The following is a 15,451-nucleotide window of genomic DNA, read 5'->3' as shown; positions in this document are numbered from 1 at the left end:
TATATATATATATATATATATATATAGGGTTGGGTTCACATGAGACCAAGGGTTTTTCGTGAGACCCGTAAGACCAATTTATGTTCATTGATCAACTTTATAAGCTAATGATCTAATGGTCTAAAGTTGCATGGTGGCAATTTTGTGATTATTGAGAAATGTCGTGACAATTTTATGATTATGAATGTTCAAATTGTAGATCTAATCCAAGGGTTGAGAATTGGTCTTACGAGCCTCACGAAAAACCCTTGGTCTCACATGATCCCAAGTCTCTCTCTCTCTCTCTCTCTATATATATATATATATATTAAAACACAAGAAGTATAGATAAAAATTTCACCGTATTGGGACTCAACCCGAGCCTTTGTATAAAGGTAGGAACATTTATCATCTCTGTCCATTTGTCTTTTCACATTTTTCAGATCTTTATTATATCAAATTTGCTCTGTATCTTTTAATGTTTTCGATGAATATTAAGTCTTCATACATCTCTTGCTAGACACCATCTTCAGATGGGATATATCAGGTTCGTTTGATCTGGTTTACTCGTATGACGACTTCTACTGTTTGCTGCAACAATTGTAGATTAGCTTTTGAGATTATAGATCAAGCCACGAGTGGTACTTTTGAGCAACAGATGGTCCATATAAAATTTACCCAGGTCTTTAAAGAGAAAGATAATGACAATATACATTGTTAAAAAGTAATATCCTGTACATAAATAACTCTACTTTATGCATTATAATTGCATCCATATGCCCCAAAAAGTGTCTTAAAAGAAGTAAACAACTATACCATTGCTCTATCTCTAATGCATCTCATCCATACCCCCAAACTAATGACAAAAAGTGCATTGTAAGTTGTACCTTGTGCATCAAAAGTTGTACCTTGTGAATGTTACAAATATGATTGCATCCATGAGTTTTAAAAGCATCTTAAAAGTAGTCAAAATAACAACACAATTGCCCTTATTGTGTAGTACACCTCTGAATTGTCATATTCAGTGTTTTAAGGGTGCGTTTGGTATGCAGACTACATGGGACGGGATGAGACAAAAAAAAAATAGTCCCATGTTTGGCCTGCCGTGGACAAAAATTATATGGGAAAGATGAGACTATTTTTAGATTTGATGGGACAAAACTTGTTGATTTTTGTTGCACCAAAAAAGGTGGAACAACATGGGACTAAATACAAATTGACTATCTTACCCTTGGAAATCCAATAGAAAACCTAATTACTAAACCCTCCATCATCGTCTCTTTTCCACCGTTCCACGAGAGCTCCTTCCACATCGGCTTCTTCCACGTCCTCCTTCCACCGGCTTCTTCCACATTGGTATGATTTCTCTTTGCTGCATCGATTTTTTTTTGCGATTCTTTGCTGCGTACGATTCCACATGTGGTCTTGGAATGTTAAAAAAAAGTGGGTTGAATAACACGTCAAAATGGGTAATATTTAATGTATTAAACTTGATTATAAAAACTTGTCATTTTTTTGGATTTATATTTAATGTATTAAACTTGATTATAAAAACTTGTCATTTTTTTGGATTTATATTTAATGTATTAAACTTGATTATAAAAACTATGTAATTAAAATATATTTTGGTTGATTTGTTGTCATTTTACAATCATTATATGATATAAAATAACATTGAACAACATTTAAGGGTAATATGGTCATTTTAACAGTTTTGTCCTGTCCTATCCTAGTCGTACCAAACATGGGACTGACAATTAGTCCTGTCCCGTCCTGTTCACTCCAGTCTGCGTACCAAACAATACCTAAAAGACTCGTTATGACAGCTATCGTGGCATGCCATGACTTATGAATCGTGTCTAACGTCACGTTAAGTTTGTGACATATGATGGTGCAAAGCACGGTTTTTGTAACACGATATTTGAGTTTTCTTATCTTTTTAGTGTCTTAGTTTTTTGTACATTACCTAAGTTAAAGTGTTTAATATCATTAACTCAGTAATTAATAATAAAAGAACACAACCACAAGGTTGGTGCCTGATTGATTTGAGCTTGACTCCAAAGGTCAAAAGTACCAGGAGGTCACAGGTTCAAATCCAAGGAGAAATAAAAATACTCTTGTGGCCACAGAGGTTCAAATGCGGTGACTCCGGGCTATCTGCAAAGTAGGTGGTCGCTCTGGGATTAGTCGGCTCGCATAGCGGATTGAATATCCAGGTTAATAAAAAAATAAATAACAAAAGAACACATATGTATATAATTATATATCTGATATACATATTTACCGTCATAAGTCATGCCTTGAAAAACAACTTAGCCTCGTAGTGGCTCCTAAGTGGAGATGGCCAAATTGGGTTTGCCTCGGGCTGAGATCAATCGGGACGTGTAGGACTGACTACACTTTTTATAGAATTTCAAGGCCCGATGCAGGACCTGTTATGTCCCGAGTTTTTTCAAAAAATTAGTTATTAATTATAATACAAAATTTTCAAATTTTTTAAAGATTTTATATATTCAAGTGTATTACATAAAATGTATTTCAATATTAAATTACAAATATCGTAATTATAAAAACACGTATAACATTTTTGTATAATTTTTTTCTTCAGAAAAAACAGTTTTTAACCAACCTTGATTTAATCGGCCCGGTTTTAAAGGAACTGATTTAGAACCGAGAACGTATTAGACCCGATCCAAAACCGGTTCATTTAGGGCAATTTGGGCTTTTTTATTGGGCCTATAAACAAATGGGCTAATGATTTCAGTTAGCTCATTAATCAGAAATGGGCCATTAATGTAATGGGCTTTTCTTTATGTTTTGTTGGGCCAAAAAAATATGTAGAAACATAGATGATCCATTGGGAACAAAAGGATTTAATCATCAATTAATCACAAGGGTGGTGTCCGATTGGTTTGAGCTTGGACTCCAAAGGTCAAAAGTGCCTGGAGGTTTCAGGTTCAAATCCAATAAGAGGAATAAAAATCCTCTTGTGGCGCCACGGAGGTTCAAATGCGGTGACTCCGGGCTACCTGCATAGAAGGTGGTCGTCTTGGGATTAGTCGGCTCGCATAGTGGGTGAAATATACAGGTTAATATAAAAAATGATCCATTGAATTTATTTTGCTAGATTTCTTAATTAATTCGTTATTATATAACCATTTAATTAATTAAAATACTACTAATTTATATGTTTAAACTCGAACAAGTTTTAATAAAGTATATTTTGGTCATAAGTTAAGGAATTAATTTAATAAAAAAAATCACAGATATTATGATTTCACTGACCTGGGCCGTTCTTGCCAGTTCGAGTACGAGACTTCGGTGTAGTAGTACTATAACGGTTTTGACACATACTAAGGACTCCTTTTGTAAAGCAACTTATTGTGCTTTTATTCCAGCCAACGAAGCTCCGTCTAATCTAGGCTCGGTTCGGTTCACCCATCATACCTACTAATTAGACAATACACGTATGGACTCGAACCCCCCTCGTTACTGTACGTGCGACTCTTCAAATGGTACCTTTACTACTCTTTCATGACGTTTTTAGTTATGAAAAGAGAAGGCGGCGTTTAAATTTATATTTGAACCACAAAGACTGTATTTTAACCGTATTGGTAGCGTTTTGAGCATATTTTTGTAAACCGTTGACCAGTGGATGTATTTGAGAAAATTCCTATATTTTAAGATTCGAATAAACCTGTTGGATGTTATTTCAAGTATATTGATATGTAGGGTATTACGGATCTAATAAAGTGTTGTAAGATAATCTAGGGTTCGAAGTTTGTTCGAAGATGATTAATTATATATGTTTAGATAAGTTGACTGGAAGTTCAAGAACACTGATAATGATTCCATGACCCAAACTTCAGTAATTCGATGGAAATACTGATTTCTTTCCCATATTTCACTATTTGAATTCAGAGCATCACGCTCTTAGTGTTTCATGAAACATTGAAACATCATGTCTTAAGTTATACTGGCATTATGTGCTATTCGTTTTTACACTGAAAAACTGCAGTTTGTAGGGTCACGAACATAGATATGGAAATGTCAACAGTGATGACGAATATTATTATTATTATAATGAAAAAATTTCATAAGATTAAACAATGAAATCGACGAATGAGAGTAGTTTTTACGGTTTTTACAAATTGGAGTGGTTTTCATTTGATCGCTCCTATATATATATATATATCTGTGTGTGTGTGTGTGTGTGTATAGGGTTGGGTTCACGTGAGACCAAAGGTTTTTCATGAGACCCGTAAGACCAATTATATATATATATATATATATATATATATATAAGCTAATGATCTAATGGTCTAAAGTTGCACGGTGGTAATTTTGTGATTATTGAGAAGTCTCATGGTAATTTTGTGATTATGAATGTTCAGATTGTAGATTTAATCCAAGGGTTAAGAATTGGTCTTACGGGTCTCATGAAAAACGTTTGGTCTCATATGATCCCAAGTGTATATATATATATATATATATATATATATATATATACACACACACACATACACACGTGTGTGTGGAGCATATTTGTGCAATGTTGGACTGTTGACTCTTTTCAGATGGAGTCATGGTATCCAATGAATTCCTTATACTTGAAAGGAATTTCTTTCCCCTCAAGCTGGTTGGAAATTAAACAGGCGAGGGACATATGAACAGTAAGTGGAATATAATGTGCATTCTTTTCACTGTTTCAATCCCTCACATGAAATTATTTGTATGAAACTGTATACTGGTTGTGACAAATCTCTATCTGGGGTTCATTCTGTTCGTACACATCTGATCCGATAAATGTGTCCCGACCAAGCATCTAAGAAAAACTAAAATTACTCAACACTCACTCAATAATTTTCATTTTAAAAGATAACATTCATTTTTCTTTCGATACAGTTCATTCTTCAATCTTTTTACAAAATATTACCTGAAATATATAACAGTTTCATATTCTTTATATATGTTTCAACATATACCAGTTCTTTTTAACAAAAGCTAATAACTTTTCGCAATTTTAATTCAAAATCACTTATACCAGTTAATCATCAACGTATAAAAAATCGATTCTATCCATCTGGGTCCACCACTTTTTTTAACTTATCGTCATTAATTGATTTCATAAAAGCGCAAATTGCTTGAAACAGTAACGTACTTTAACTTAATTCATATCTTAGCTAACGTACTTCCAGAACTTCCATTTTGGTACGTAAGATGTAAAGTTTTAAACATTTAAGCATCCGGATAATCGGTTGATGTGATGAATAAAAATATGTTGTATGATTTAAGAACATGTTCCTTGAAGTGGAAGATTGAAACAAATGCAATTTTTAGGGTTGTAAAGTGTTTCATAATTGGATTCTTCACTTTTAGTTGACACACATAAAACATAAATATTTAATTATAATATTAAATATTCATTTAAAATTAATTAAATTAACTTTAAATGTATTTATTCATATATTTTTTTGTAGCGATAAGCCAACCAAGATGATTCTAATTCCATTCTCCACTTCTTAATGCTTTTTATGAGTTATAAGTCAAACTTCTTTTCAAAGAACCCTAAAAGAATTTAATTTTTATTTTTTATTTTTTTAAAAATAAATAAATAAATTGAACTTGATACTAAAACCCCATTTGCATCTTCTATTTAAATTTATTTGGAATTTTGGCTTAATTGATTCAGTCATTTTATTCTGAATGAAATTATTGGATGGAATATATTATTATGAGCTTATAATAAATTCATGTTCTTGAACCTTTGTTTGAGATGATATTATATTGATGTTTTTTTATCTAACCTGCTATGTAAGCCGACTAATTACAGGGTGACTGTCTATTTTATGGGTAGATCGGAGTCACTGTATTTGAACATCTGTGGCTACAAAAAGGATTTTTATTCCTTCTTGGATTTGTATATTGGTGTTTACCTGATAAATGTTTAGTAACGGCCCTTAAATCTTTAGCAAGATTCATCTTGCAGAGTATGCATTATTCAGTTTATGTAGTTGAGTGATGAGATCACGACGGTCGTCTACATTGGAGGATCCAAAACTTCTAGGGGCACACATTGGGAACTGTGGGCGATGCTGCAAGCACGACTCGCTAGAAAGAGGATTGTTTTTGCTTTGTTAGGGTCGAAGTGATTGGGGGCGCTACCGTTCCCCCTGGTTCAATGCATGGATCTGCATACGCTAGCCCATTTCTTCAATTTTTGCAACAAACAAAACTGTATACGAAATTTAATACAAGGGTTGTTCTGTATATTGATTTTTTTTCCCGCTCATTACTAGCACTCGACATATACTATTGCATATGATACATCAGAGCATAATTACAGTTACTTTAAGTACGATTTAAGTGACCACTGTTCATAAAACATGTTCATCAGGTACTTAATGTGACCGTTCGTAAACTCAAAGTTTCAAATCAAAAGAAGTATAGAATACGAACCCATTCAATGTTTAAAAAGACAGAAAGCATCTACCAAATTACTTTTAGTCAGAATAAACGTTCACAAAACGCAAGCTTCCAAAATACCAGTAGTTTGACAATTGTCCCAATGAAAATTCTCGTCAAGAATGATTTGATCAACTCGACATGGTCCCTAGGATTAAGAATATGTACAAGATTACCAAATGAATTACCGAATATGACACAACAAAACCAGATTGTGTCATCTCAACCCTGATTCTATACCAGCCCAGTTAATTTGATTCTGGTCTTAAATAGACCTGACATCCCGTAAACGTACCGTCATTATCTTTTCGTAAAGCCATTAACAAGAATATTTCAGATAATGCAAATTAAAGACCACCCTTTTGCTCCATTTGATTCCATAAATTCTTTCTCATCAACTTGATAATAGCATAAATTATAAATCAATTTCTTTAGTGGTTGGATAAAGAAAGAATAGAATCCTACCTAAGTTTTTCTATGATTTCTAGTTTTCAAAGTATCTAAAATTAATTTTATCAAACTGGATATCCAACCCGTTATGCGAGCTGACTAATTCCAAGGCAGCCACCCGCTTAACGGGTAACCTGGAGTCACTGCATTTGAACCTCCGTGGCCACAAGGGGATTTTTCTTCCTCCTTGGATTTGAACCGAAGACTTCCAGACACTTTTGACATTTGGAGTCCAAACTCAAACAGATCAGACACCACCCTTGTGGTTATAACACATTGTTTATGTAATAGAAAAACGTTAATCTTGTAGTAGTTTTATATTTTCTTTAATCGAGTTATTTTGACACTTTTAACCTAATCGGTCACTGGGTTTCATGCAAAATGGCATTCTTGTATGAACCAGTGGTTTTTTTTTGCTAGTCAGAGTGGCTGTTAACAAATTGATAGCAGATAAGAAAGATTGTTCCTGATGCCTGATACTTTATGCCATACTGGATACAAGACTCTAAGGGATTGATCGTTACACTAATTCCTGTGTAGGTTATGGGAGATAACTGTTTCGTTACCAGGAAAGGATAAACACTGCATCACACTCATGGATTATATTGGTCACTTGATGGTCTAATGGTCGATCATTTAAACAGTTACCATTATGGTAATCCCAACGTTTACATAACTCTGTTACCCGTACAAAATAAACTTGGAGGACCAACGAGACATTTTCAAAAAAGAAGGTGTAAAATGGTGTTTTCTTAATATATTTGTGATAATTATCTAATAGACTCGGGATCATGTGAAACACGATTTTTACACTTGAAACTTAACATTAAAACACTGTGAAGGTAACCTTCACAGTGTTTTTTGCTATGAAGATTCGACTTTTTTTTACCTTCACAACATTTGTAAAATTCTTTCACTTTCTATAAAAATACTATTCCTTATTAATTATTATCAAATAAATAATATTTATTTCTTATTAAAATATAAATTATGAAATATTAAAATGATTATTTAATAGACATAAAATTATAAATAAATAAAACCAGTAATTGGGCCTTTTTCTTATAGACTTTACTAATAAGTTACCACTTACTATTGCTACTTCAGGCCCATCACCCTGCAAATTATTGATATTTAAATAAAATACTAAAAGGGTATTCGTGTAATGCAACGAGATACATCTTGATTTTAATATTTTATTTTATTTTTTTATCCCAGTCGGTGTTATAATATGGTCCTATGTGATTTTGAAAAAACGTTGATGTTTTTATTTTTTAATAAAGTATAAATTTGAAGATATCATAAAAATTTGACAAAAATATATCGATATTAGTCTCAAATTAACTATTTAAAATTTCTCATTTTTAATCTAAATTTTTTATTATAATTTAATTTATGTTCAATAACGAAGTAATTTATATTTGGTTTAACAATATAATTTTCTTATAAAGATAATAATTAATTATTTTGTTAGAACTCGGTGATTATCGTAATTATATTTTATATTTTAAAATGAGATGTTTATCCTTTATTTGATTATGTTTATCCGCAGTTAGTTACACGAATTAAAATATGAAGCTTTAATAAGTTGTATTTGTGCATACTTTACTTGTAATCTTGAATTTTAAGTAATATGCATCAATGTACGGTATTTCATGCATAAAAAATGATTTTTTAATAGTTTTTGTCAAACCCTTTATAATATAGTATAAATAATAAATAAATTTATAAAAATACATTATATAAATGTGTATAAATAAATATTTTATTAATTATAAAATAATGCAAATAATTTTTTAGTATTTTTTATATATAATGTGTATAAATTTCAATGATTATAATTTTAATATTTTGGATGTAAAATATTTATAAGCTCAAAGCTGGGTTATTCTGGATTTGAACCAGAGACCTCGTCCATGAAGTAAAAAACCTGTGTTTTAGTAAAAGGCAAATTGCATGAAAAAGTAACGTAATTTAACTTGATTCCTATTTTGGTAACGTACTTTGAAAACTTTCATTTTGGTATCTAAGATGTAAAGTTTTAAACATTTAAGTACCCAGGTAATCGGTTGAAGTATTAACCGGTTATCATGCTGATGTGACGAGTGATGTGATATCCAACTCAGTATTATTTGATGGCGTGGTTAATGACAATGGATTTCTTTTTAATCTAAAATTAGTCTTCAACCGGTTGCCCGGGTACTTAAATGTTTAAAACCTTACATCTTAGGTACCAAAATGAAAGTTTTGAAAATATATTACCCAATATAGAAATCAAGTTAAAGTATATTACTTTTTCATGCAATTTACCTAATATTTAATTGATTATTTTGCTTATAACTTTTCTTCTTAGCAACAATTATTCTAACCGAAACATGATTTTATATTTTCCCTGAAAATCATCATACATAATCAGTTATTTTAAAGAATCATTTTACATTTACTGTCTTGAAATTATTTTATAACAACAACTGTTTAGTATTCATAGACATCAGACTGTTTCGATCATAAAAAAAACTTAGAATCAGATTTATCAAATACCATATATCAATTTTCTGTTGCATTCTCAAACCAGATAATAATTAAGTTTGTGACAGATTCAAACACTACCTTCATATTGTTCATTTATAGACGGACCTAGATGAGTGGTTAGGTGGCACGTGCCACCGTATTGTTCCTCCGTGGTAAGGTAAAAAAAATTAGGTTCGTGAAAGGTGCAACCGTTTTATTCTAGAAGGTGCAACCGTTTTATATGGTGCCACCGTATCCAAAAATTCGTGGGTCCGTTCTTCACCATTGCACCTTCCCGATAACCTTATCGGAGCTCGGTGACTTTTCCGTCAATTGTTGTCGGTAACCTTAGAACAACGAATTTAATATGCAAAAGAGTAAACTACGTTTTTTCATCCCTGTGATTTGTTGAAAGTTGCTATTTATATCTGTATGCTTTTAAAATTACGGTTTTTGTTCATGCGGTTTACAATTCAATGCTATTTTCATTCATGTGCTTTTAAATTACAGTTTTCGTTCATAGGTAGTTTATAATTTTACTGCTTCTTTTATGTCTTTACGGTTTGAATTTCGCTGTTGATTTCCTTCTTTATACTTAACGATAAACCACTGATAAAATTAACTTCAAGAAAAAAAACAACACTCTATTTGTCTCAAAATAAGTGTCTACATTACTATTTTAATTTATTAAAAAATATTTTAATACAAAAAATAATAAAGGGCAAATTGCATGAAAAAATAACATACTTTAACTTGATTCCTATTTTGGGTAATGTACTTTCAAAACTTTCATGCTGGTACCTAAGATGTAAAGTTTTAAACATTTAAAACCGGTTGAACCATTAACCGATTATCATGCTGGTGTGACGAGTGATATGATATCCAACTCAATATTATTCACTGACGTGGTTGGTGACATGATTTTTTTTAATCTAAAATTATTCTTCAACCAGTTATCCGTGTACTTAAATATTTAAAATTTTTACATCTTAGATACCAAAACGAAAGTTTTAAAAATACGTTGCCCAAAATATGAATCAAGTTAAAATACGTTACTTTTTTCATGCAATTTGCCCTGATCGAATAAAATAGCAATTTAGTGAATGTAAAATTACTTTGTGACCACTAAAATGGGTTTGAATTATTGAGGAATTAATGGTAATGTGGAAGGGCAAAATGGGAAAAAGAGAAAAAGAAAGGGAATATTGAAGTTGAAACAGGAAGGAGACAAAAGGGATATTCAGAGAGAGGGTACAAAAATAGGATTGGGTAGGAAGGGAATATTATGAATGACACGTGTCACTCGACAGAGAATCTCTGCCTCCATATCATATGCATACACGTTCAACCTTTCTTTTTCAACACATTAATATTCCAACAATTTGTTATTTATGCATTAAATGTTGTACATATCACCTTTTTATTATTATTATTATTATTATTATTATTATTATTATTATTATTTAAATATAATGGATAATGGGTGGGTGTCATGTATATATCTTTTTATATCAGTATCATATATCTGAATCAGGTTAGATCATACATTAAAAATGTAAAAAAATAACTTTTAATTAGGGTTGTCCGTTGGCATGTTAAATATGAGATTTTGAACAGGATCCCCAAACCCAAGTTTACATGTGTTTAAGGTCTTTTTATCGACCTGTAAAAGTATAGCCTAAATTATTTATGTTTAAACCATTAATTGTTTGGTTTTATGTTCAAATCATTAATGGTTTATGTTTAGTTTCAGATTGTTAATCGTTTTAGGTTTAGTTCATTTTTGTTCTTAACGTATATTCTCTGTTATCTCATTTATGCAATGTTATCAAAAGTTTTGAATGTAACAGGGCCTCCAAAAAAGATTGGAACGTCCATGATTTTAATGTTGATATGTGTAAGGAGAAAATTAGTAGATATGGGTACGTTTAGTAATATACAGGTTGCGTTTGGTACATGAGATAAAACATGACATGACGGGACAAAACCCAGTTTCTCATGTTTGGTGTGACATGGGACATGACAAGAATTCATTGTCCCACATTTGGTGCAAGATGGGATAAGAACGGTTCCGGTTCCGGTTCCAAAAATTTAAGAACCGCTCTAACCGGTTCCGGTTCCGGTTCCAATATCTCAAGAACCGCCGGTTCCGGTTCCTGTCAAAAAGGGCGGGTACCCGCCTATGCTCACCCCTATCCTCCACCACCTCTATAGCCATCGTTGGTCACCTACCATCATCGTCTATTGCCACCACTACCACCATGGGCCACCTTACCTCCACTATGACCACCACCACCGGCTACCATTACCTCTACCTCTACCTCTACCTCAACCACATCAGTTACGAGTACCTCCTTCACCACTGTTGACCACCACCACCATTACTATTTATCATCTTCACATCCTCCATAATCATCGTCAGCCATCGACCACCACTAGTACCGTCTGCCACCACCACCTCTACCATAACCACTGCCTCCTTAACCCCGCTTTATGGCGATCTAAGATGATAGAGACAACATTTGTAAGTGTGCACTCTGCACCTCCTAACTCAAGTATGTTTGCCTTATCCCTTAACCAATCTCAAGTAAATCACAATTACACCAAAATTCTCGATGGCACTAAAATCACCAACAAATAAAACATAATTTTCATTTGTACGAATCGGGATTTTTTGAACTACGATCAGTTATATCAATTTTTTATTCAAACTTGGTACTATTGTAAATTTATGTATATAAAAATTGTGTAAAAATATTTATAAATTTAATTCTTTAATCATTTACTTTATTTATGTTAACTATAACTATTATATGCTATATAAAATTATCAAATTGCTTTTGGGAGCAACTTGTCTAGTTTTTGTCATGTCCAGTGCTAGTCGTGCCAAACACCAGACGAACACTTGTTGTGTCTAATCCTATTCTCCAGTCATGTCCAATCATGTCTGCATACCAAACACTAACCAATAACACGTCCAACTTCATTGGTGAAACAATTAAAATAATATATTTCTCTCATCAGCATTAAGTTTAAAGGTTTTTCCAAATCTGGAGATTTATTCATTTTCTTCCTTTATATTTTACCATACCCTTTTAACATAATTGTCGGAGTAAAAAAAAACCTCGAAAAATCAGTATGTTAGTATACCTGTTATAGATGCTCTTAAGTCATCTCCCACCAGTGCGAGTCTCGTCGGTTCAACTATGACTATAATTGCAGAATTTCTACGCGAATCAAGATCTAGAAAATAAAGTTTTCCAATCACTGATTCAAACCCATTGTCAAATTCTACTCAGCGCAATACGGAGGTATTGATGGCGCAACAAGCCACTCATGTCTTTTACAATTAAATAGTAGACGGAACTGCCATGAAACGACTAATTAGTCGATTTATTGATCACTACGGAATAGGATATATTCCTGAATGAAGTAAAGACACTGGGTTTCCGAGAAGTTACCACTAATAAATTGGATGGTTAATTAATAAATAAAAATATTAATTAAACTAATAAATATATGTCAAAATATATTAAAAAATGCTATAATATAACACTAATCAGTTAAAAATGATTAACAATATTCTATCAAATATTGAAAATATAATACTAAAATTCAAGACTAAGGGGTTGTTTGGTAGTTGCTGAATGGTTTGGTGCATAATGATTAAGTGGTCAGAATGATTAAGAGACTCTTATGATATATTGCAAAATAAAATATAATTGTTTGATAATTGTTTACAATAAAATTAGGGTGCTGAATGGTTAAGGGAGACCAAAGATGCAAAATCATTAAGAGGATTTTAGAATCATTAAGAGGCATATTTTTTTTTTCACCAAACAAGATTCAGCTCTTAACGATTCAGATGTTGCCTCTTAATCGAACTATTAAGAGGTAAACAAACAACCCCTAAAGAGGTGTTTGGTTAGAGATATTAAGCAGTAACCAATGAGAATGAAAATAAAAGAAGCTGTTTGGTATTCTATAATAAAATAGGCTCATTCCTAAAGAAGCCCAAAATTTCATTCTTGGTTAAACTGCGAGAAAATGAAAATCTGTCATCCGGCAATTTTGGAGGCTAAACATGGCCCCACTTAAATGTCGCCAACACTCCCCTCCCAGGGCTCGAACTTGGGTTCATGACTATGCCATGCCCAAACCTTTACCACTAGGCTGGAAGGTCTTTGACTATTTTAATACTTTTGGTTGTTTATGATCTTAAAACAGCTTTTACTAACTCTAAAAAATCCAATTTTTCTGAATGATTTCAAACTTAAAACCCAAAAAACTAAATAACAATGAAAACTGATTGAAACGTTTATTACTGTTTTTTTTCACATATAAATATGAAACAACATTGTATAAACATTGTATTTTCATAGGTGTTGTTTCACATGTGTAATAACATGCAATAATTGGTTTGTAAATCTGTACAATTTATTAGGTTTGTAAATGATTATGCATTTACAGTAGTGTCAAAAATATCGTCAAGTATCTCTTGAATATAAACGAATGTAGTTATTTTTTTATAATGAGAATTGACAAATAAATAACTGTCATTTAAGAGTTTTTTTTTTATAAATAAAACCGTCATTTTCATGAAATCCACAAGCAATATTATCATAATCATCATCGGGTTCTCGTGCTGGTGAGAATTACAACTGATTCCTTATTGTCTTCGTTACAGTTATTAACAATATATCTGTAGACGTTTACTAAAAATTGTAACATTTATAAAAAAAAAGCCAAGTTCAAAGTTCTGTAGATATTATTAACGATTGCATAATCATAGCATCAAAAGATTTTTGTACTGTTTTGTCATGACTAAACCGTGTTGTAGACGTTTTCTTTATTTTGACAAATATTGGTGTCGATGTTAGAAGACTTGGATTGTAAATGTGCTACGGATTTAACAATTTCATATGTATTTACACTACAATAAAATCAGGTTTATAGGACGTTAATAAATTTTAAGTGTCCTAATAAACCACTAGAACTTGATTTATAGGATTAAAAAATAAAGTGTCTTATCTAAAGGCGTTGTAATAAGATTATAGAACGTTTTTGAACGTCTTAACAAGTTTTTTATGATACTTTTAATACAAAGAGTCCCATTAGCAATTTTATAGGACACTATTTGAAAAAAGTGTCATATAAAAAGATGAGTTTATAAGACACTTTCTTAAAAGTGTCCTATAAAATTGCTAATGCGACGCTTTGTATTAAAAGTGGCTTAAAAAAGTTGTTAAGACGACCAAAAAACGTCGTATAAACTTATTACAACGCATTTAGATAAGAAAATTATATTTTTGTCCTATAAATCAAGTCTTATAAAGCGGTGTACCAGGACACTTAGAAATTGGTGACATCCTGTAACTCCAGTTTTTGTTGTGGTGTTAAATATGATCACAAATCCAACAACTTCATCTAAAAAGATGAAGTTTGTTATAACGAGTACACCAACATAAGATAATTATGGAAGTTAAATATGTGTAGTATATATTGGTTCATAGATTTTCTAACTTATAGGCGCTTTCTATTTGATTTGCTCCCCACACACACACACACATGCACGCACGCACGCACGCACGCACGCACGCGCACGCACGCACGCACACTCACGCACGCACGCACGCACACACACGCACGCACACACACACGCGCACACGCACACGCACACGCACACGCACACACGCACGCACACACACACACACACACACACACACATATATATATATATATATATATATATAGGGTTGGGTTCACGTGAGACAAAGGGTTTTCCGTGAGACCCGTAAGATCAATTTATGTTCATTGATCAACTTTATAAGCTAATGATCTAAAGTTGCACGGTGACAATTTTGTGATTATTGAGAAGTCTCAGACGTTTATGAATGTTCAGATTGTCAGATTGTAGATTTAATCCAATGGTTGAAAATTGATCTTACGGGTCTCACGAAAAATCTTTAGTCTCACATGATCTCAAGTATATATCTATAGGGCCAAGATCAAATGCTAACCATCATTTTTGTGTTAACCTTATTAA

This window comes from Cynara cardunculus (genome assembly GCF_001531365.2).
Source record: "Cynara cardunculus var. scolymus isolate 2C chromosome LG 17, CcrdV1, whole genome shotgun sequence".
Lineage (NCBI taxonomy): Eukaryota > Viridiplantae > Streptophyta > Magnoliopsida > Asterales > Asteraceae > Cynara > Cynara cardunculus.
Note: the sequence above shows the minus strand (reverse complement) of the source record.